The sequence below is a fragment of the Phyllopteryx taeniolatus genome, chromosome 6, assembly GCF_024500385.1.
Source record: "Phyllopteryx taeniolatus isolate TA_2022b chromosome 6, UOR_Ptae_1.2, whole genome shotgun sequence".
Classification (NCBI taxonomy): domain Eukaryota; kingdom Metazoa; phylum Chordata; class Actinopteri; order Syngnathiformes; family Syngnathidae; genus Phyllopteryx; species Phyllopteryx taeniolatus.
In genome coordinates, this window is record NC_084507.1 from 25,987,193 (window position 1) to 26,012,415 (window position 25,223).

The 25,223-nt window shown below is 41.4% G+C and overlaps 1 protein-coding gene across 3 annotated transcripts in view; it reads right to left on the reverse strand.

Moving 5' to 3' along the window:
• galnt1 (UDP-N-acetyl-alpha-D-galactosamine:polypeptide N-acetylgalactosaminyltransferase 1) overlaps positions 1-22,670 on the reverse strand; it is a 52,436-nt gene extending 29,766 nt beyond the window's left edge. For 2 of the 3 annotated variants that reach the window (XR_009788828.1, XM_061775531.1), the window contains exon 1: positions 22,123-22,670. The gene's annotated coding sequence lies outside the window, so the exon portion shown is untranslated. Of the gene's footprint in view, positions 1-1,527; positions 1,547-22,122 lie in introns of those variants that run through there. The other variant, XM_061775532.1, reaches the window with a different exon arrangement.
• Positions 22,671-25,223: the final 2,553 nt, after the last annotated feature.

Sequence of the window (25,223 nt, forward strand, 5' to 3'; positions counted from 1 at the left end):
CCACACACCTTCCCAAAGTTCGAGATGAATGATTGTAAACCATGTGCAAATTGGAAGCAGGACAAGCCAGCACCTCTATAAATACCCATTACTTAAACACACACACACACACACACACACACACAGACACACACACACACACACACACAGCCGTGCAAATGCAATGCAGCTCTATCACCGTCTACAGATCAAACAGTCAGCTCGGGTACTCCTATGCTGCAATCGTGCGCGTTAAGCAGGAAAATAACTACAAAGAGAGTTACACCTAGCGGTTTGGCACATAAAGTCTGTAAATATGATATGACATTAATGCAAAAACATATTGACAGAGCAGAGGGTTTCCACCAGTGTAATGAAACCTAAGCAGCCCATCTGGCTCAAGCTGGCTGCCAAGCAGGCCGAAGCATCTGGGATTTGGGGGTGGGGTGGGGGGATATTTCTGTGATGTTTATCCAAACTAACCTGAAAAATACTCCACAGAAAAACTCACAGGTTGTGTGCAGAATGTTAGTAGATGTGCAGCCATGGTGCATTGACACACTAAAGCTACACAGTTTTATGCCACTGACAGCAACAGAACTGCCTTATCCAGGTAAAATGCCACCATCACTATAAGACATTCATTTCTCTTCGTCCTGTTGTGACTTTCTGAAAATCAAAGGATGAGGGCGTATTTGTGTGGCTTCATCCTTCCATCAGAGCCCTGTACACCAAAAGAACACAAATTCTTCTCCCATACAGACCCCTTTCTATTCATTCAGTGTCGACGTAATATCTTAATGCCAAAAGGCCAGTGAGTGAGGCAGGCTAACAAAGTCTGTCCTGCCAGACATGCCTTCATAAAAGAAAATCTAATCACCAGTTTACGGCTGACGGGATATTGTATGTTTATGACAGTACAGCCGTGGCCCACTGGTTAAGATCATCACCTGCCACTGTGGCGGACCTAGGTTCTAGACCCCGAAATGCTCCCTGGGCGCTTCAGCTGCACCCTGCTCCAGTGTGTTCCACTAACAAGTGTGTGTGTTCACTGTGATGGGTAAAATGCAGAGAACAAATTTCGTGTGCATGCATGCATGTTCATGACAATAAAGGTGATTCTTCTTCTTTTTCTACAATGCCTCTTAAGCTACAGGTGGGCTCCTGAAGCATTCAAGGTCAATCAAAGCGTGGAACTTCAAGACAATCTTACTGATGAGTCAATAGGGGAGTGTGAGTCGAGCTATACAGTCAAGCAGTGACTGACAAATGGCTCATACCAACCAGCCATGGCCATGCATTAAAATCAACCCTTCCATTTTGTTTTTAGAAACAAAAAGAAAAGTTCTGACAATGTTCATAGAGAAAAAACAGGAATTCTAGGAATAGAGTGAAGAGAACATGGGTAAGAAGGAGACAGTCCACCCTTCTTCAACGCGGCACTTTGTCTCACTTTTTCTGGATAAAAAGGGCTTGTGCTTCTATGAAGGGGCCATGTGTCAGGCACGAGGGGAGCCGTCACTTTCTGGACATATTGTATGTACTCACAGAGGGAGGCGAGGGTAGGAAGAGGAACAAACAGTGACCAAGAGAGACCTAAAATGACAAGCATAGGGAAAACGTTACCGAGAGAAAGATAACTGCTTCCTGTTTACATTGGGGAGAAAATACAGGACAAAGAGCAGCAGGCCACTAGACCACTACTGACTCTGTGCTCTGACTTCTTGCACTGAATAGATTTGGCCCAATTCCAATCTTTCCGTGTCTCTCTTTAGCCCCTGTCAAAGGAGGAAATACTTTGTTTTTGTATGCCTAACTGTTCTGGATGAAATGCACAAACTTGGTTGGGATAGGTACCGTAATTTCTCGTGTATAATGCAAATTTTTTCCCCCAAAACAATTGTCAAAAGTCAACAGTGCGCATTATACATAGGTATAAGGGCAAAATGAAAAAGCTTTCACATTTTATAAATGTATGCCGCCATCTAGAGATTATGAAAAAGCTGTACACTTTCATTCCAATGTCACCACCACCTAGAGGTTATGAAAAAGGTGTAGCCTACACTTTCATTCCAATATGATAGGGGTACGTATGACTGCATATCCTGTATGTACAGTTGTGGTCATAAGTTTACATACCCTGGCAGAATTTGTGAAATTATTATTATTGTAAAGATGACTGAAAAACAACCGTCATTAATTTCTTTATTGTTATGTTTTGTTTAATGATAATGCTTTTCTGAAATGCTTGACAGTTTAATTTTAATCCCATTAAAATAAAATTAAGTGTTTTGCCTAGCCCTTCATATTTTCTTTAAAGAATTGTACCCATCTTACAAATTCTGCCTGGGTAATCAAACATATGAGCACAACTGTGTGTTTTCTCATTTACTTAATAAAAGTAAGGTTGTGAATTTCAAAATAAGAGCAAGTAAATAAAGTATTACATGTTCAAATAAAGTGCTTAACTTCAGATAAATTATTTGAAAAAAATACCTCGTTTTGATGTTTTAGAAGCAAAATCATGCATTGTAAAAATGCATTATACATAGGTAGATGGGTTTTCCAGAATTTTGAGGTCAACTTTGCGGGTGCACATTATACATGGGTGCGCATTATACACGAGAAATTACGGTATATTACTGGATTCAGTGATCATTGAAAACTATGCTGATTGTGTGGAACTTATTTTTGATCAATTCTGTAGTGCAGCAATTGAGGCAAGATGGCATATATGTGATTGCCACCAGCAGAGGCGCTGTTGGTTCACTCTCTACCAGTCTGTGGTATACAGAAGAACACAGAACATCAAAGATCCATAAAATCAAATCATATCCATCCACAATAGGGCCAAGGTGCAATGGTAAGTAATTGTGACAGCGCATCAGCGATAAGAGATTCATGTCTCAATTTTATATTTTTTAACAGTGCATTCCAGTATTTAGCTCATTTTTCTCAACAACATATTGTAAGAATATAATAGCCTTTATTACCACAAAGACTCTAGTTTACTGATTTTAGCAGCCTATAATATTGATGGACTAACCTGGACATCTCTAGTGTCAGTGCCGACGATAATGCTCACTCATAATTTATTTATGTTACCATACCGCCTATGCTGTTCATGTTGCGTTAGTAGGATCAAGAGTTTCCAATGGCCCAAGCTGTGTGCTCAACGCTCCCGGCAACATTTACAATGCAGGACAGACTTCCTCGTGATTCAAAGCAGCATTTCATGCAATTCAGTGCAATGGAAGATATTTTTAGCTGCATAAACTGCAGTAACATTAATAAACTGCAACTTTTCCTTTGTCCCAAAGGTTTTCCATCTGGTCCATAACAAAAACGTTTAAACTGTACATGCATAATAAAATAAAAGATCCAAGTCTGCAAAACATCTTCAACACAGACCTGATGAAAACAAAATATTTGGTTCCTATCATTCCAATTTTTAGTGTTGGCTTCAGTATGTGGCTGCATCATACAATATGCTCGCTGCTTAAAATGACAAATGTTGCCATGAGCATGTTACATCACCCATCACAGTGAATCCCTCCAGTAACTTGATGATGAACTTGTTTGACATCCCGTTAAAATGTGCAAAGCAAGCCGTGCTTGTCTGCAGACAGCTTGTGAGAGAAAAAGCAGAAGGGATAAAGATTTCGGTTTCCTTTTTTGTAATCAGCATCAGAGCCCATGAAGCAATGAGAGATAACAGTCAGGCTGGAAATATTCCCCGAGACAAAGTGTGACGCAGAACAGCATAGCATAACTTATGTTCTGGTCGCTGTTCCGTGAGCTGGCAGGAAAGTCAGATAAACAACTATTTTAACCTCTTGCTTTGTACAGTGTACTAAATCTAATGCAGCACTAGAGGTGTTTTTGTCCATTAACAGATGTATTTCATTTTTACTGCAATGGATTCAAATGTACCGGTAGCGTGAAAGCAAACACTCTTCAAAACTAGGAGGGAAAAAAAATAAAGTTAATGATTTTCAAAGTCTTCGCAGTAGAACTGAAGAAACAAAATATTTTTCAAGGTTGTTTGTGAAATGTCTGTTCTCATGTTCTTCTTCGGGTACCAATCCTTGTCAAGACTGGTCCTTATTCGGAACAGGTGGACTTGTTTTTGAGAAAAACAATGAGACACAGAGTAAAGGCTTCTTTATACTTGCACGGGCGGCGACCGCGCTGACTTCACTGCGGCTATCCCGCGCGCAGTTTGCTTTGATACTAGAGTACAACCCACGCACGCTGTTTTGAAAATGTGCTACAGTTCTCCTCCAAGTTGGGGGGTGTCGCTACGCTGGTGTTGGCTTGGACAACACAGGGTGGAGTTTCCTCTGCATTTTATGGCCAATTCCGGTAGCCGTTTTTACTCTCCGGAACAAGGAACAAAGCAACAACAATGCCAACCGTGGAACAGTGCCTGCTGGAACAAATGGACTCAGATGACCAGATGATGTGTTTAATTATATTGCAAAATGGATCAAGGCAGCGTTGGTGTTTAGTATTTTAAAGATGGCGGTATTGAGGAACCAAGGGGAAAGCTGACTATGTCATCACAGCATGCGGCATTCTGCGCGCGGCGACAATTTGTGCCGTGTGGCCCAATGTGTCGGTCACGTGATGCAATGCGGGCGCTGTCGCCCGTGCGAGTGCGGGAGTATAAAGAGGCCTTTAATCTTTTGATACTCACTATACTGAGCTCTTGTATATGTTAACGTCTCTCAAGATAGGCGGTTCAAATTCAGAGAATCAGTGTGACTTTAACAAATATTGTCCTTGAAAATTTAGGTCAAATTCCTAACCAAACTGTGCGAACCTCAGGAGCATTTGACTTCAGAGGTTCAACCTTAACGCGAACACCTAATCGCGTTTCACGTTTTGCGACTTCGCATATTCGCGTTTTTGTTCTGTGATTCACTGTTTTTGTGCTCAGGGTAAAGCCATTTATGTACAAATATTGCTTTGGCGCCATCCTCTGGCATCTTGGTGCCAGGAACTACCTTGAAGTGAGGGGAAGATTAGATGCCGCCATTTCATCTAATAGGCAATTATAAACCTTAACCTTTAGGTTACCTTTATTTTGATTAAACAAAGATAATCAGTCTGCTTTCATGGAGGACAACAGAAATCTGAAAATATTTACTGTTGGTAGGCTGAAATTCACAATTGAAAATAACAGTAGAGCAGCATCCGAATCTACCGCACCCCTACCCATCAAAAAAACGTAAAAGATGTGATAACACGTCTTTGGCACTAAACGTTTGGATTCTAAAAGATGCGTTAACACGTCTTTGGCCCTGATTGAGTGAAGTTAAACAAGGTCTCGAAACGATTAATCGATTATCAAAAATGTTTAGCAAAACAGTTGTCAATTAATTTGATCATAGATTAGTCGTCGATTAATCCAGCAATTGTTACACCTCTAGAGCTAACATTAGCCTGGGTTGTTAGTGGAAGCTATGACAGGTCTTCGCTGCATGTTTTAGAAATCAAATATTGTGATATGAATTTAAAATTATATTGAAGTGTTTCGGATCAGAGCTTGTGGTGTATGTACGGTTTAAACTATAAACGAGGGGCATCTATTAACATTTCAATGAAATGCATCAATTAGATCTGACTGTTCGCTATTCAGCAGTCACTATCCCTGCAAATAGCGGTGGCTTACTGCATTTGTAAACTATATCTACAGTAGTAGACATGGGCCAGTTTTAAAAAGTCACGGTTTAAAAAATGCTAAAACCTTCCATCAGCGGTATGAGTTGTTTTTTTTCTTTTGTTTTTGAGACGTCAGTGCAGGTAAAGTGTCACAACCACAACCTCTCCCTTGCGATATTAATATCTTGAATGTTCATATCTAGATATCAATACAACAATGATATATCTTTCAGCCCTATGGAACGTCCCACTCAAAAAATACCACTATATCCTGAGTTAAGCCAATCTGATTTGTGACCAGCATAGCTCCGGAGATCCCATTTAATGATAACGGCTGGTTGAGGGTGCTGAGTCACTGCAGGGTTGTGTAATATTAACTTCAAATGCATAGCATAGAAAGTCTTGCCAATGCTTCATACAGGATCTCACTTGCTGTCATTGAATTAGTATGAGTTTGGTTAATGCAACATTTAGACGCCACATTTTAAAGCTAATTAGTGGTTAAGTAGTGTGTGTTGGGGTGATATCGACCTCATGACGGAACTGCTTAAATTGAGTATTGGAGTTGTGCTGCTGTGAAAGGGAAGTTGCAAGCGTATATTTAGATCTTTGGCCCATGATTGATTGTGCATTTTGCAGCCACTAATAACCTATTGAGTGTCTTTTTTTTTTACAGTACAGTCTCATAGATCAGATCACTTGAACTGGCCCAGCAGTGTAAGCGACCATCAATGCAGACAGTTTAGGCTACGTAACCATGCTGCCTCCCATTGCCAGAGATAATATTTATGCATAAGATATGATGACATGAAAAATGTCTTCCCTGAATGAATACATATGCCTCTTCTATGAAGTGCACAAATCTACTCGTTTATCAGGATGTCCTCCTATGGGCTGTTGCACACAAAAATACACCAAACACTGTTTGGTTGCTATGACAAAGCACTGACCACATCTGAAACTGCAGAGTTTGATGACTCCGTACACACACATACATACACGTGCGCGCACACGATGACAATGCTGCTGCTGCTCAGTAAACCATCAGCCTGGAGTAACAGTTGATACAGCTATCAGTGTGACTGGGACAACTGCTCCACTCAAAGAGTCCAGGGAAGCTGCCTGCTTGCAGATAAGAGAAAGCTGAATTTTGGACAAGGAAAGTCTGGCCTTAGTGCACACAGCTGCCCCAGCGGGGGTCTTTCTTTTGCCCTCATCCTTCCCCTTCTTGATTTCCTCTACGTGAGAATCCTGCTGAATTACACTGTTTAAAAGTTTAGGGTAAATGGAAACGATTAAAGATACAAAAAAGACACGAGGATCTAAACAGCCTCAGAAGTGCACCTTGCAGGAGACTAGTTACACAATGGAAAGTATTTGTTTGGGTTTTAATTAGAATCAGCCTGGGAGAGGGAACATACTTGCCCCTTGCACAGCTAATTAAAAAGGGTTTTAGTTGTATGAGGTCAAATATTGTAGTTTTATAAAAGCACATTTCTATACAGGTTTTTTTTTCTATGACCTTACTAAACAAAAATGTTGAAAAAGCAGCAAAGGTTCTGGCTTTGAAGGTGACACTGTATCGCAGCAGGCATTCTCCAATGATTTATGAAAGTGAGGCGAAGCGGTACGGAAAATGGATGGATGGATGTATATGTAGTTTATATCCATCCATCCATCCATTTTCTGAGCCGCTTATCCTCACAAGGGTCGCGGGAGTGCTGGAGCCTATCCCAGCTATCATCGGGCAGGAAGCGGGGTACACGCTGAACTGGTTGCCAGCCAATCGCAGGGCACACAAACAAACAACCATTCACATTCACACCTAGGGACAATTTAGAGACTTCAATTAACCTACCATGCATGTTTTTGGGACGTGGGCGGAAACCGGAGTGCCTGGAGAAAACCCACGCAGGCACGGGGAGAACATGCAAACTCCACACAGACGGGGCCGGGGATTGAACCAAGGTCCTCAGAACTGTGAGGCAGACGCTCTAACCAGTCGTCCAACGTGCTGCCTATGTAGTGTATATGTACCGTAAAAATGTCCACAGACAAAAACAATGAATTTCTAATAATAAACTCAGCTCAGATTGCCTGTCTTTTTATGACATTGAATCTACTTTATAAATGCGCCTTTTTCATTCTACTGGACATTAATGTCAACTTTGGAAACTGAGTGAGAGTCTTTTAGTGATGAGACCTAGGAAATATGGAACGAGGGTGAACGTGAGTAGACCGTTTTAAAGCTGTCACCCAGCTACAAACAGGATTCTCTTTCAGGTTGAAAGTGAGAGTTGAGAGCTAAATCTCAATAAATCCTCTGTCTGCTTTTTGAGATTTAGCTTCTGTGCAGATAAGCAGTAGAGCGCCTCAGTGTTTGTTAAGTGTCGCCACACTGCAAGACGTACTCCCGCTGCTACTGACGAGTGAGTTTTAATTCAGCCTCAAGCGGCACTCCTGCCATTGCCCTTGACCAAGGCCCTGCCTTCACAAGCTACCAAGCTGGAGCTCTGCTCTATGGCTGCCCCTTAACAGCCACGTTGACTCAAAAACAAACTGTAGCTGACCCTCAACTCAATCAACAAGCAAGATTTTTTCAGATGTGTGCTTCACTTTATTTGCAGATTAGTACACCACGTGCAATATCAAACACAGTAAAAACTAGTAGTACAAAGAAGTTACCTTGTTCCGCTTGCCGTAGGCGCTAACCCTAAGATCCAAGATCTTAGCTACAAAGCTAACATCCAAAGATTGAAACATGAATGAGGGAACGATGAGCACAAATCACAATTCAAAACATAAGTAAAAGTCAACAATGTTTACCTATGATCCTTCATACATTGGGCTTCATTGACTAATAAATACATTAAAATGTAAAAAAAAAAAAAAAAAGTACAAAATCAGTCGGATTCATGACAGATGCGCACCACCCAATTTTCTTCTCACCACCTTGCTTATGTTAGTGAATAAAAAATCATTGTAATTGAAGGGCTTGTGCCCACATTTTGCAAACAGCATTAACCACGCCCCTATTTCTCTCCGTTTGATGCTCAAAATGATATCAGCGATGAGGTTTGCAGTTGCGAGAGATAGCCCCAAAAATTCAAAATAGAAATTTTGCAACAGCAGAAATTGAGATTGCCCTGTTAGAGGTGGAGGAAAAGAAGAAAAACTAAACTTTTTCGAAGTGTTTCCACTGGAGAGTCAATGACAATAAATAAAAAATAAAAAGATACACTTGAGGTGCGCACCGTGGCTCAGATAAAGAAAAAGTGGTTTGATATATTTGATAGGTGGATACAAAGAAAAATATATCCGACCAGAGAAAAAAAGAAGAAAGAGGACAAGGACCACCAGACTCCACAGGATGACTGACTGGCTGCTATAGGAAACTCAGCCATCTCTAGCATACGTGAACGGCACGAGGGTGAACGTGATGACATTCATCCATCACTTACCGTAATTTCTCGTGTATAATGCGCATTTTCCCCCCCAAAAAATTATCAAAAGTCAATAGTGCGCATTATACATAGTTATAGGGGAAAATGGAAAAAAACTTTCACATTTTATAAATGTATGCCGCCATGTAGAGGTTATGAAAAAGCTGTACACTTTCATTCAAATATGCCACCGCCACCTAGAGGTTATGAGAAAAGTGTACACTTTCATTCTAATATGCCACCGCCACCTAAAGGTTATGAAAATGGTGTAGGCTATACTTTTATTCCAATATGACAGGGGTACGTATGACTGCATATATTTGCAGTTGTGGTCATAAGTTTACATACCTTGTCAGAATTTGTGAAGTATTTATTTTTTTTTTTTTTATAAATACAACTGATGACTGAACAACAACCATCATTCATTTCTTTATGGTTATGTGAATATCAAAATGAAAGCAAGTAAATAAAAAGAAAGTATTACGTGTTCAAATAAAGTGCTTAACTTCTGAATAATTATTTGAAAAACTAATAAAATACAGATATGATTCAACCCATATGATCATATGGGTAGAAGCAAAATCATGCATTGTAAAATTGCATTACACAGTACATAGGTAGGCGGCACGGTGAACGACTGGTTAGAGCATCTGCCTCACAGTTCTGAGGACCAGGGTTCAATCCCCGGGCCCGCCTGTGTGGAGTTTGCATGTTCTCCCCGTGCCTGCGTGGGTTTTCTCCGGGCACTCCGGTTTCATCCCACATCCCCAAAACATGCATGAATTGTAGACTCTAAATTGCCCGTAGGTGTGAATGTGAGTGCGAATGGTTGTTTGTTTATGTGTTCCCTGCGATTGGCTGGCAACCAGTTCAGGGTGTACCCCGCCTCCTGCCCGATGATAGCTGGGATAGGCTCCAGCACGCCCGCGACCCTAGTGAGGAGAAGCGGCTCAGAAAATGGATGGATGGAGTACAAGGGTTTTCCAGGATTTTGAGGTCAACTTTGGGGGTGCGTATTATAAATACATCGGTGCGCACTGTACATGAGAAAATTACAGTACAGGTAATGATTTATTTGTTCCTATTTGAAATGATTAATATTGTGAAATGAACAAGTGAAGACAAAAATAAATTGAAGATGAGATGTAAATATATGAATGGCAGAACAGTGTCCATTTGACAGTTGGAAATTTAGTCAACACTTTAGCAAAATCCTGGGTTCAATCATCATTGTTACGTTTTTTGTAAATTAATTTAGTTTCAAAATACATCTTTGCATCTTGAGTAAATGATGAGTGTTTTTTTTTTCAAAAGCTGATCATTATTTGTGTGTACGCGTGGTCTGAGGAGGTTCTATATATGTAAATATGTAAAAACAAATTTGAGTAAGAAGATACTGATGAATCACAGATTTGAGCATCAAATGTTCGTACGCACAATCGCAGCACAAATTTGTGCCTGCGCTCGGTTTGTGAATGAGGCCCATCTGTCTTGAGATTCAGGCCTTTTGTTTCCTTGCTTCATGTCCTAAAGCTCCTGTCGCCCAAGTCTCAGAGAGGACCATCTAGAAACGTCTAGCTTTATTCTTGTCACGTTCTGTGTTTTGGCCTGTCGGTAATGTGTTTTCTCTCTGCCCAGTCTGGCCTGGTTAATTGGTGAGCGGAGTCCTCTCGACACACCTGCCTGCAATCAACCAGTTGCACCTGTATGCAATCAGCCTGATTGGCTAGTATATTTTTTTGCAGCTCCAGTGGAAGGAATGTAGTTTTGCTTGCCGTCTTGCTTGTCACCTCGCTCCGTTACTGCAGGATTTAACTCGAGGAATAAAGGTTTATTTTTGTATTAAAATAAACTCCAATTGAAATGACAAATACATTTAATTTTACAACTACTGACCTCTTCTACTGAAATACAGTGGTATATATATTTATAAATTATTTCTATAAGTTAAAACAACAATTTTGTTTAGACCATAATTTGATACACTGTCGCCGCCATGTTTACCGTGCGCAAAGAATTCTGGGAATGATGACGTAGAATGGTTGTAAAATTACGTTGCTGCTCTCTGCGGAACTAAGCTAGCCTCTTGCGAACAATTTATCATCAGCGAAAAGAGTTAAAAATGCCATACTGCACCGCTTTGGGATCCAATTTCCAATCAGGATGGAATGCAAAAAAGGAGGTAAGCATTCATAGCTTTCCCAAAACAGTTCTACACTGCGGTCATCGAATCAGTCCTGTGTTCTTCCATCACAGTCTGGTTTGGTGCTGCTACAAAAAAGGACAAACTCCAACTGCAACGGACAATCAAAACTGCTGAAAAGATTGTCGGTACCCCTCTACCCACCCTTGAGGACTTGCACACTGCCAGAACTAAGACAAGAGCATGCAAAATCCTCTCGGACCAGCCACATCCCGGTCACTGGCTCGTCCAGCTCCTTCCCTCAGGCAGGCGCTACCGATCAATGCAAACTAGAACTAGCAGACATTCCAACAGCTTCTTCCCTCTTGCAATCAACTTTGTCATACCCTGGACTTACGGCTGTGGTGTCCTTGAGCAAGACACTGATACCCCGAAATGCACCCCGGGCGCTTCAGCTGCCCCCTGCTCCAGTGTGTTCCACTAACATGTGTATGTGGTCACTGTGATGGGTCAAATGCAGAGAACAAATTTCATGTGCATGCATGCATGTTCATGACAATAAAGGCGATTCTTCTTCTTCTTCTTAAACAGCTAACCTACAATTCCATTGCAACACGCTGCCAATTTTTTTGTCTTGAGTTTATTGTCACATTTCTGTCGGGCCAATTATATATTACTCTCACTGTAGTAGTCTCGCCACGCTGCACTATTTGCATATCTGTTGTTGACCAATACTGGCCACTCATGCCAGAGTAGCATCTGCCCCATTCCTTGAAGTCTCGGCGCCCTTTGCACAATGGTCGTTGCACCGGACGATTGCTATATTAGTCATTCAAACTGCTCTAAGTGCTAGAGGACATCTATTTGCACAATTGTCCAAAAAAAATAAATTATTTGTACTGGCATTACCAGATAACTAGCAACCCTTTATTGCTCAGTGACTGTTTTTGTCAATGTCTTCATGTCTCAGAAGTGTTCCCTGTCAATTGAATGTCTGTTGTCGTACTAGAGCGGGTTAGCATTAAAAAATAGTAAAATTGGTCTGCAAATAACTTTACTCTGTTATTACTGAATGCATTTATAACATCGGGCAAAATGAACAAGTACCGTTGGCAGCGGAAGAAATGAAACTGAACAGATACTCTCTTTCTCAGTAGGCATTGGCAAGCAGCACGCCAATACTCTCTTTCTCAGTAGGGATTGGCAAGCAGCACACCACTAAAAATGACCAGCTCGAGTTTCTTCCCACCTGTCATCTTCACCCTCATTTCTTGTTTCTTCCTCTCTCTCCTCATTTTCCTGATCGCACTCTGGCTCGAACTGAAATTGCTGAACAGCGGTTCATCCCTGACAGGGGCTGCTACTGTGGCAACTGCTAAAAACTACTCCGGGCGTCGGGTACATCCCCATTTGACGTTACAACCCAGAATGCACTGCGACGAAAAAACTATGGCAGCCTATTTTGAAATTACATTTTGTAAAAATATATAAATCTGGAAGTGATTGTCAAAAGTTGTATCTTATGTTATTCAAGTCGAAAGAGATCATATATACCAAACATGTCATTGAAAACGGAGGTCACTTTAAGTACTCCTATTATTTTGTGTTTTCTTTAAATTAAGCGTTCCAGAAGAACTTTTGTTTCTTTGTACTTCTGTGATATTTTGTATTTTATGTTTCTAGCTTGTGTCGATAATTGTTTCGCTCGTTTTCGTACCTTCTTTCCACTGAGGCTCAGTCCATCACCGTTTGTTTTGCTCTTCGCATGTTCAGTTTTTGCGATGACCCTTTGTCATCATAGTTTTTTTGTTATCCATTAGTATAATGCTTCACGTGTGCTTCCTGTAGTCATGTTTTAGTTTTCCATTTTCTGCCTTTGAGTAGTTCTGCCCTCTCCAGGTCAGGGATGAGATTCTGCCCCAAGTGGAGGCATTCAAGTATCTTGGGGTTTTGTTCACGAGTGAGGGAAGAATGGAACGGGAGATCGACAGACGGATCGGTGCAGCGTCTGCAGTGATGCGGACTTTGTATCGGTACGTTGTGGTAAAGAAGGAGCTAAGGCGAAAAGCGAAGCTCTCAATTTACCGGTCGTTCCTACCCTCACCTATTGTTACGAGCTGTGGGTCGTGACCGAAACATGTGTATGTGTTCACTGTGATGGGTTAAATGCAGAGAACAAATTTCGTGTGCATGCATGCATGTTCATGACAATAAAAGATGATTCTTCTTCTTCTTCTTCTTCTTCTTCTTCTTAAAGAACGAGATCCCGGATGAAAGCGGCTGAAATGAGTTTCCTCCGCAGTGTATCCTGCTCTCCCTTAGAGATAGGGTGAGAAGCTTGGTCATCTGGGAGGATCTCAAAGTAGAGCGGCTGCTCCTCCGCATGGAGAGGAGCCAGATGAGGTGGCTGGGGCATCTGATTTGGATGCCTCCCGGACGCCTCCCTGGTGAGGTGTTCTGGGCACGTCCCACCGGAAGGAGACCCCGGGGACGACCCAGGACACGGTGGATAGACTACGTCTCTCGGCTGGCCTGGGAACGCCTCGGGATCCCCCCGGAAGAGCTGGATGAAGTGGCTGGGGGGAGGGAAGTCTGGGCGTCCCTGCTAAAGCTACTGACCCCGCAACCCGACCTCAGATAAGCGGTAGAAAATGAATGGATGGATGGATGGATGAATGAGTAGTTCTGTTGTGTATCACACCCTTGTACAACTTTTGGTTTGAATTTGGTCCACTCTTCGGCCGTTGGCCAACCCTTACAATTCTGTGTCTATAAGTTTGCTATTAAAACTTTGTTACGTTTTTTAATAGTGACATCGCTTTCACTGTTGACATTTATAGCATGTCATTTATATACACTCTTATTTTAAAACAATACTTTGTTTGACAGGTTGTACAATGCAAAAAAGTCTGGTTATTTACAGTGTGTCACTAGGTGAGGCCATTAATCACTATTCTGAGGCAAGCTGCAATGAATTTATGTGAGCGCTCCGGTTGTATTATGAGTCACTAGTTTCTTAAAAGGGACACCACATCAATATACTACTGTAAGTATAAATTAGGGGTCGGCAACGTTTTCTACTCAAAGAGCCATTTGGGAACGCCTCCCAATGAAAAGAAAGCACTCGAAGCCAGAAACTGCACACAAAGTAGCACCATCAACTAGAAAGACGACAACATGCAGAATATCTAACCCTACACTCGACTTAATGAAAAAGCGACGTAAAATGAAGAAAAGGGGCAGCATTATCAAGAAAATTGAATATGTTGAATTGTGCAAGACGATTCGGAAAAAGATACGAGAAGAATTGAGAACTTACAACGTTCGGCTTGTTCAGAAAAAGCTTGAAGCTGGAAAACGTGCATTAATTCGCCACAAAATAATTTTTGGTCTGAAAATGGAACGATATGTCACAGCCGCCAAGAAATCGTACAACAGTAATTCCGTTCCAATTATTTGCCAGACACGGTTCCCTGTTTTTATGGGGTTTTTTTAAATTCCATGAAATAAATGATCCTATTGTGTTATAGTCCTATTAACATCTGGTGTTACCAGTTAATTTCTGAGTATTGCTGTTGTATTGAGTGGGGAGCTGACAATTTTATCAAACCTCAATGTCACATTTTTTTTTATTTTTTTAAAGATACTCTTTGGCCCATGTTGCAATGGAGTACTTTCATTCTAAACTTCACTCACGATTGGTCTGCACAGAGAAAAAAAATATTTGCCTTAAACACCATAAGTTCCAACTAAATTTACCCGAACCACAATTTCTTCAGTGCATGTGGACAGATTAGGCAAAAACACGTTAGAAATGGGTATGTCCAATAACCATGAAAATAAATTGTGACCTCAGTGTCAATGTGTGCTATTAAAATGGGCATACAACCATTCAGAGTAAAAGGCGACATCTGTGTGAAAGTGTGCGTCACACAGCAGTTTGTCCCAGAGTCAGCAGAAAGTGCATGTATTCGACATACTACAATGGTGGGTAAAAAGGGGGGATGGGAAAGGAGCAAGGCTGTCGCTATGGAAACTCTGCCATTTTCCTGTCAGCTTCTATCTCGGGAGTGAAACAGATGCTGTGAGCAACATACAGATGCGCTTGAACGCCACACACTGTCACAAAGCAGGAAACTGGAAGCAACTGGAAAGGGTTACTGGGTGTGACCTCGTGAGACAGCTGACGTCCACGTTAGTTCACACTCTTTAAATGTTCCATGTGCTGCCTGCAGCGTCATCCTCTGTGAGGCGAGTATTCCTCTGTATGAAGTCACAAAGAGAAAAAAATTACTTGTCATTCATCTGATACAGCTTGAGTCAAAGCTTTTCACAGAAAGTGGCCAAAGAGTCAACAGCGGGGAGGAAGTGACTGCGAATAAAAAAAACAGAGGGGCACTTTGAGCCATTCGCCTAACCAAGCTGAAGACTGACTGAAGGCCAAGCTGTAGATACAGACTAGTCAAACACATGTAAATAGAAGTATCTTCTATTTGTTTCAGATGCAGTGAAACAGAAAACCCTGCAGTCAAGGGTGGTCTATGGCTGGGGGTCCCCCCCAACTACTGGGCTGCGGACCAGCAACCGGCCGCTCGGTGGGAGGACGGCTGGGTCAGACAGAGCGTCTCGGTCTGGTCTATGGACCTCATACTGTGCTTGTCTTCATGTCTACTGATTGCCTTATTCACATGAATCTTACATAGCAACGTGAAGGCAAGCTAAATGAGACAGGATCAGATTTGAAAAATTGAGGCTGCAACTCAATAAAACTTGAAGCAGAAACCTATTCCCTTATCATTTAGCAAGCAGAAACACTATGTCCATCCTCCTGAGACACTCTTGACACAGTCCAAATATACTGCACCATAACTTTACCTTGTGTTCGTCAATGGCTTTAGAATGTTGCTTTCTATAATACCTCCTGTGAGGTCTCAAAGTACATTTAAGCACAAATGTAAATCAATGAGGAAAGAACCGACGCATCCCAGCACATACACAACACAACACACACACATAAAACACCATGTAGTGGTGAGCAGTCTATGCGCATAAATAACTAGGATGTAAATGTTTACACTGGCCTTTAGTGGTCTCAAGCCAAAGAGGGAGTTGGAAATGTTCCCTGGTGGCACTTGCTGACCCACTTCTACGCAACTCTTATCCCTGACGTGACTCAGAGGATGACCACAGCCCCCCCCCCCCCCCCCCCCCCACACACACACACACACACGACGACACACATACAGATACAAACATACACGCACACAACAACACACACTGACCAAACTCAAAAGGGAAAAAAAAACACAAAGCTGTTGATGGCTATCTCTCTCCCCCTCATCCTTCTGTTTTCTTTTCTTGTCATCAGACGATCAGCCCTTATGGTCCTACTATCTGATCTAGCTAAAGAGCCTGCAACATCCAGTGTCACGACACGACTACAATTCACTGATGACTATTATTTTTTCTATGCACCGAAAATGTGCATTTATTGGTATAATAAAGGATCCATGCCAAGCGGCGTTGCTATATTGCCAATTAGTAATCATAATAAGGCACAGGTGTCAAACTCAAGGCCCGGGGTCCAGATCTGGCCCGCCACATCATATGTGGCCCACGTAAGCAAATCATGTGCTTGAACTGCCATGATTCTTGCTAAAATCTGTATAATTTTTTTTTATTGTTATATGGAATAAATATTTCCAACCATGTTTTTGTTACCAAACCTCTTTTTACAATACAGTAACTTAACAATAACAATAGTTATAAAGTTGAATTTCGATTTCCAAACTATCAATCTATCAATTTGTTGTCTATGTAATAAGGAGTTGATTCAATATTTATATGATTTCAAAATCTTAACGACCCTCTGAGAGAAACCATAACTACAATGTGGCCCTGAACACAAATGAGTTTGACACCCCTGTTAAGGGTTGCTTTTTTTTTTTTTTTAGTACATAATTACAAGAACATCAGAGCAATCCCATGGATCCAAACACAGTTCTCTTCTCACAGCTCATGAAAAAAAAAATAATAATAAATAAAAAAACGGACATGGCAGTTAAAAAGTGTTTATGGCTGAACCTCCTTACCTCGATGAGCCAACAATGAACCCTATCTAGGGCTATGGAATACTTTTAGAATACATGATTCTATCGATTAGTCCATCGATTAATCAAATAATCTGATAATTTATTTTGTATTAACATTTATTGAAAAATAATTTTTCCCCACACTATTTATAAACTGATTATTGTTGTTTATTAGGTATTGTTTAATGATTAAAAAAGCAAACAGTCAAACAATATCACACAAGAGGGAGTGATGTAATACTAACCAACCTTTTTGAAAGTATATATATATATATATATATATATATATATATATACACACACATACATTTACACATACACATATACACACACACAAACACACACACTGTATTTACATGGTTGTCTGTTTCCTCCATTACTGTTAAAGTAGCAGGTGTTTGAAGGCTTATAGTCACCGTAAAATCTACAACAACTATCCATCCATCCATCCATCCATCCATTTTCTGAGCCGCTTCTCCTCACTAGGGTCGCGGGCGTGCTGGAGCCTATCCCAGCTGTCATCGGGCAGGAGGCGGGGTACACCCTGAACTGGTTGCCAGCCAATCGCAGGGCACATAGGAAAAAACAACCATTCGCACTCACAGTCATGCCTACGGGCAATTTAGAGTCTCCAATTCATGCATGTTTTTGGGATGTGGGAGGAAACCGGAGTACCCGGAGAAAACCCACGCAGGCACGGGGAGAACATGCAAACTCCACACAGGCGGGGCCGGGGATTGAACCCGGGTCCTCAGAACTGTGAGGCTGACGCTCTAACCAGTCGGCCACCGTGCCGCCCTACAACAACTAATGTCCGTTAAACTCCAAGGTGTTTCACATGTGAGCATTAAGCTGGCGTACTTTGGTTTGATTAAATTATGTGGTTTGGGTCAACGTTTTGATGCTTAAATATACTATACAATTGGACCTTGATTTTACAGACAAATAGGGGGAGGGGTCATCTGTTAAATCCAATTGTCCATTAAATTGAAGCACTAAAAACTCCAATACAGTACAAAATTATTGTAAATAAATATATATTTAAAAAAAACATTGAAATGTTTTAAAAGTTTATCCAAACTGACCTCGCTGGTGCATGGGAGGGGTGATTTTGAGTTGCAACTGGGCACTATTTTTGCCCATTAAATCTGAAGTCCGTTAAATCAAGTACAACTGTATATGTGCACCCCTATTGTGTTCATTTGATAGGTCTGTCATAGCGCTTCTTTTGCTGGAGAAGTGTGTGTAAACGTTCCAAAGGCGTAATAATGTCTAACTTCCCCTTCCCCTTTTTAATTACAAAGTGACAAATTTGGAACTCCTGATCCAACAATGATAACATTGACAGTATTAATCACATCATCTGCTTCAGTTTGCTCTGGACACACACTTTCCAATCATCTAAACAAACAAATAAAAGTGATTAATGTTGCTCGTTAATCTTCAAGCAAGGTTGCAACAAGGTCGCAAACATTTTTACCTCATTTTGCACTAGCAGAATGTTAACACACTATGCAAATGGAGAAGCATACTCAGTGATTCTTATTCTGCCTACCCCACTTCCCATGAGTGGTGCCGAGCACCCCCAACGCCCACCCCACCTATCAGCAGCGGCCACACACAGAAATTAATGATGTCACAAACAAGGAGATAAACACATTGTCTGTCAACAACCGAGTGAAGTGGCCCGCTAAGAAATTGGCAGGAATCATATTTTCATATATATTTTCTGCTGGTGCTTTCCAAGACTGATTCATAGGTGGCTTACTCACCAAAATGTCTAAAAATAAGTCCAGTTCAACTCCGGTGAGAACAAGGGAATAACAAATCTATTTTGCTAACTGATACCCTAAAAATTTAAGAAAACTATTGAAATACTAATAAATGTGGGACTGTTTTTGACTTTCGTTTCTTGATAAATGTAAACACTGCATACAATGAATCAAGCAGCGAACAGCTTAAGTTTCATTTCTAGCCACTTGTTACTTTCTTTTATTTACCCTCAACAAGGCTGAAGCTTATAAACAGTAGCAACAAAGCGTGTGTACTTGAATTTGTCTGTTTGTGTGTGTGCGTGTGTGTGTGTGTGTGTGTGTGTGTGCAAGTAGCTGTGATCCCGCTATAGTCCCAAAGTTGGGAACAATGGCATTCCTGTGCTGCTAGCTCCAGGTGGCTGTGGAAACCCAATCCTAAGGCAAGCCTCGCTGGCACACAGAGTGCCGGGAATGCTGCTGACTCCCTCCGGAGACATGTGCCAGAATGGAGCTATTGTTCCTGACAAGCTCGTAGCAACAATAAATTCACCAAAATTGCCATGGATGACAAACAAAAGTTGCCTCAGATTTACACATTGATATTACTTTTCACTCCACTAACTGACAGACAATAGAAAAGACGCTCTCTTTTCACAAACAAGGTTAGTAAAACATCTTGGATGCATTTGTATGCTTTAAAATGTGTATCTGACAGGCTAATAACATTACACAATAGGCCATTAATATAAACTACAACATACAGAGGAGCTTTAATATTTAAATGGCTCTAAATGTTGGACAATTTGGGCACTGACCAAAGCAACAGCTCATAACTAAAAAAACGTAGTGGGGCACTCAAAGTTCCAAGTACCACTGTAGATAGTTTTTACCTTTCAGTATACAGCATTTAGCTTATTTTTACACTTGTATAACAGTTCCAAATGGTCAGTGTTAATCAAGACATTGCCTGTGCAGACCAAATCGGAGGTCAACCAACATCACGGAACAGATTGTCTTCGACCTCAAAGGTACCACTATATCCTATGAATCCGACTATTATCAGGTGTCTATGGAGAAATAGGAGGCGCCGCAAACTATTCAACATTGTGTGTGTGTGTGTGTGTGTGTGTGAGCTAAAACAACAGTGACACATACAATTATGGGATGTGGTTTAATGCACTATATATGGCTAATATGCTCTTATTCTAGACTTTGGCAAAACATTCTATATAAATCATTTAGGAAAATATTTCCCAAACTTTATTGATACAAGGCACCCATTTTACTTTAGAAAAATCTCACAGCTCACCACCCAAAAAAAATATGACTACTGAAGTATGAATACTGAAATAATGTTGATCATGTCTCAATTGACTCACAAATTAACTTCTTCAGTGTAACGTGAGCTTATTTAATTGAACACAGAGCTGATATACTCGCATGAAACCATGACTGATTCTGTTGTATAAATGGCAACAAGTGGCTACACAGGTTTATTGTACCTTCTGCCATATAATGGGAAAACATGTATTCTTTTGCCTGTCACTATACGTTGCTGGCATAGATTAACAAAGATGTAATCAACTGAGACTACTTTTCAGATCAATTAAGTGAAATTGGATAATTTCACACAGCACCCGTTTATCTTCCACGGCAGATCGGTGTGCCACAAGACCCTGGTTGGGGAATCACTGATTTAGGAAACTAAAAAGCGCACACAGGCAGGCAAATGTGCTGAGGCTAGAACATACTGTCAACACGCACACAGCACAGGAAACGCATCATGTCGAGTCCACGGCCTTGAAATGAGGAACATGAATCATTTCCTCCTTATGTTAGACAGTCATACCTTAACACAAGTTTGAGGTGCGGTGAATTATCATGACATAAAACTCTGGTTAGAAAAATATGCCACTTTCACTTCTTAAGACAATGATTATTAGCATTTGTAGCTACTCAGATATCCATCCAGCTTCTATACTGCTTATTCTCTGTAGGATCACGGGTGTGCTGAAGCCTATTTGAGCTGACTTTGGGTGACAAGCAGGGTACACCATGGACAGCACATACACACAACCATTTATGCTGACATTCACAACTAAGGATAATTTAGAATCTTCTACGAACCTAACATGTATGTTTTTGAAACGTGGGAAGAAACAGGAGTAACTGGAGAAAACCCACAAAACCATGGGGAGAACATGCAAACTCCACACAGGAAGGCCGGAGCCAGGATTTGAACCCCCCAACCTCAAAACTGTCAGAACGCAAAGCTGGGACACCAGGTCGTGGTGTGTACTATGCACAAACACACACGTAATAGATAATACAGTCTCCCCTCTATCATTTTAAGGAGCATGACAGGTTAATTTAACTGGATCATTATCATCTTCATTTGCGATTATGAAGAATCAATTTTCCCACCACAAAAGATAACAGCAATGTTAATGCATTCCCTCTTTGCAACTGACACATTGTGCAACCCACTATAAAGATCACCAAGTGGCTGTTTCATGAAAGGTAATTTAAGAGGGTAATAAACTGAGTTGAATCATCCGACCACAGTTAAGATAGTGATACAGACCCAGTCCATGGTACACACAAAACTCATTAATACAGGCTGTGGTGCAATAATAATAGTGAAGATATAGGGTATATTACAAAACAGTCCCTATTGGCGCAAGATAGTCTATTATACAAATGTCCGTTCACAAGTCTGCATCTGGTTTTGGTATAATGTGCAAGCAATGTGATCTGTAACAAAGTACTTAAGAGCAAAACTGGCATTATTTCTTGAAGCAAGTCTGATTAGCATCGCTTAGTGTCACGGCAATTGAAAGCGAAGTAAAAGTCAAGGAAAAGTGACAATCTGCGTTTTAAGGCTGAGTGGCATCCTCCCTCCGTTAACCAGACCGCTTCTGTCAACAAGAAGCCCGCTGCCATAGCACCCGTCCTCGGCTACGAACATATCACTTTCGCCGGCGCTAGTTTAATATGGCAAGAGCAGCGAGGTCGCTAATGTACAAAGAATATAGCCCGCTTACCTTAATTTAAAAGAGTGACGGGGCAGCCCAAGTCCGCCGCAGGTTAGCTTGGAAACCACAAAACTCCCCCGACCAGGTACCAAGTGTTGGGGCTAAAGTTAGCTCGCTAGCTCGGTTAGCTTCTCGGGCTAAGCGCAGGACAAGCGCTGCTGCTCCTCCTCTCTGCGGGCGAACACCAACCGGTTAGCGCGTGGGGAAAAAAACTAACAAAAAAAACAAAAAAAAAAACCAGAAGAAGCTTGACGTAAAAGCGTGTGCCGCCAGACACATCTACACCGCCGCCATCCGTCGTCTAAGGTCGTTACGAGGTGGGACATCCATGAGGGGAGACGGGCAAATACGGATGGTCGCTCTGTCGGAGAGGAGTGCGCGGCTGACTGAGGTCGGTCCCTCGCGGCGGTTTGGGGGGGGGGGGGGGGCGTGCAGCCTCTGGCTGGCCGAATCCTTGTGAGGGAGGGAGGGAAGCAAAGGAAGGATTTGGCTGCTGCTGCTGATGTGCGGAGCGAATGCAGACAGCCAGCTTCGTTGCTCATCCCTCCCTTCACTGCCTCACCCCGGAAGAAATTACACAGCCAAACCCTTAATTGGGTTCTAAAAAGACATAAACGCGATCTACACACACACTTAGATGTAACTGGATTTCATGACTCCCATAAAGTGCGTAGTCTATTAGACCAAAACAAATGCTTATAAAAGCACAGAGTAAGAAAAACCTAGAGGCACAAAAATCTATGTTTTCCCCCCTGTGATTTTAAATAAATTACACAGTAGTAGTATAACTGTACTTCAATTTAACTTGACAAGTGCCCAACGGAAAAACCTCGTGGACATAGAAAAGCTGTTCAATTCCATTGGGAGAAAAAAAAATCGCCACTTGATGACGACTGTCTTCACTGTGTTCCATGATCTATATCATTAACAAATAGATGAACCCTTTGTGAGAGGGGAAGTAAATAAACTAAGATAAGTAAATAAAAAGATAATGTGGTTGCACAAGTGTGAAAACCCTCTTGTGGGGGATGTGGGCTGTGTTCAGAATCAACCGATCACAATTCAAACTCAAGTTGAATGGGCGTCAAAACACACCTTCCACCATTTAAAGTGCCTCTGATGAACCCCAAACAAAGTTTGGCTGGTCTAGTAGGCTTTTTCTGACGTTTTTGTGGTCACATCGACAAGCCATAGTCCACAGAGAGCTTCCACAGCATCACAGGGAACACATTTTTCAAAGATAGTGGTTCTTCACCTTGTTGAGGAACTGAACCCAGAAATTGTCATGTTCATTCACAGAATCCTTTGTAATTGGAAAAATAAATTGGATTTATTTTTAAATTAAAAAAGTACTTTTTATATGAGTGCACAGTTTACTTTTTATATCAGTGCACAAAATTAACCATACATCAGTTGCAGACAAAATCAGTCTTCAAAAAACTAATCCAACAAATGGTGAATTTTACAGACAAAAAAAATAAATAAATCAAAAACATAACTCAATGGATATATACTGCAATCAATGTAACTTTTGCTGTTGCCTCACAGATATAAGTTTAGGAATGCTCGACTTCACCTTGGCAAATTAGATTAATAATTTTCGCAACAAAGTGTGTTCCTTTCTTCGGTTTTAAGTCTACCATCCTGAAAAAGAATGGCTCACAAAGATATGTTGTAGCAAATAGCAGTATCTCAAAGACTTTACACAATTTGGTGGCACCGAAAGGCCGAGAGCACGGTTTATATGACAATTTGTCAAGGAATGGACACACACAAACACACAGACACAGCGTGTGTGTCTTCTTGACCTCCCCTCATTCCCTGAGACTGACTCGCCGAACCCCTGGGGTCCTATCGTTAGGTTAAGAACCACCTTTCATAGGTATCAGTCAGGAGAAGGGTGCAAAAGAATTTTCACGGCGTCAATTACACCATGGTACACAGTGAAGACAGTCCTCTTCAAGTGGAGAAAATATTGCACAACAGTGACATAAGAACTGGACGTCCCTCCAAAATTGAAGAAAAGACAAGAAGAAAACTGGTCAGGACAACAACAACCTTGAAGGAGCTGCAGGAATTTCTGACAAATACTGCCTGTTTAGTATGTGTGGCAACAATCTTCTTCATAAGTCTGGGCTAAATGATATAGTGGCAAGATAAAACCCTTATCTTACAAAGAAGTGTGGGAAAATGTGTTATGGTCAGATGAAAACAAAGATTTCACTTTTTGGCCATGATTCCAAAAGGTATGTTAGCCACAAACACAACACTGCTTATCACCAAAAAGAATACCATATAGTGAAGCATGGTGGTGGCAGTATAATGCTTTGGGTCTAGTTTGGGATCTTGTTCAAGGTGGACAGAATTATGAACAGTTCCATATAGTAGCAGTCAGTGTTAGCACAAAACCTTCAAGCTTCTGCCAGAAAGCAAAATAAAAATGTCAGGAAAAGCCTGCTTGAACATCCATCCATCCATTTTCTGAGCCGCTTCTCCTCACTTGGGTCGCGGGCATGCTGGAGCCTATCCCAGCTATCATCGGGCAGGAGGCGGGGTACACCCTGAACTGGTTGCCAGCCAATCGCAGGGCACATACAAACAAACAACCATTCACACTCACATTCACACCTACGGGCAATTTAGAGTCTTCAATTAATGCATGTTTTTGGGATGTGGGAGGAAACCGGAGTGCCCGGAGAAAACCCACGCAGGCACGGGGAGAACATGCAAACTCCACACAGGCGGGGCCGGGGATTGAACCCGGGTCCTCAGAATTGTGAGGCTGACGCTCTAACCAGTCGTCCACCGTGCCGCCTCTGCTTGAACATCCAAACCTTATTTGGAGTCTATATTGACTCCCATTAAACATGAATTTCAATGTGCTTGGTTAATTCTGAACACAGCCACATCCCCCATAACAAAGTGTGCACACTTGTGCAACCACATTATCTCAGTTGTTTATTTTTACTTCTCTCTAAAAAATATATATAATTTTTGAGTTATACAGGTTACAGGTCACATTATTGGTGAGAAATGTTTTAAAATTATTTATATTGGTCTAATGTTTCTTAATCACAAACACTTATTTGAAAAGGGGTGTGTAGACTTTT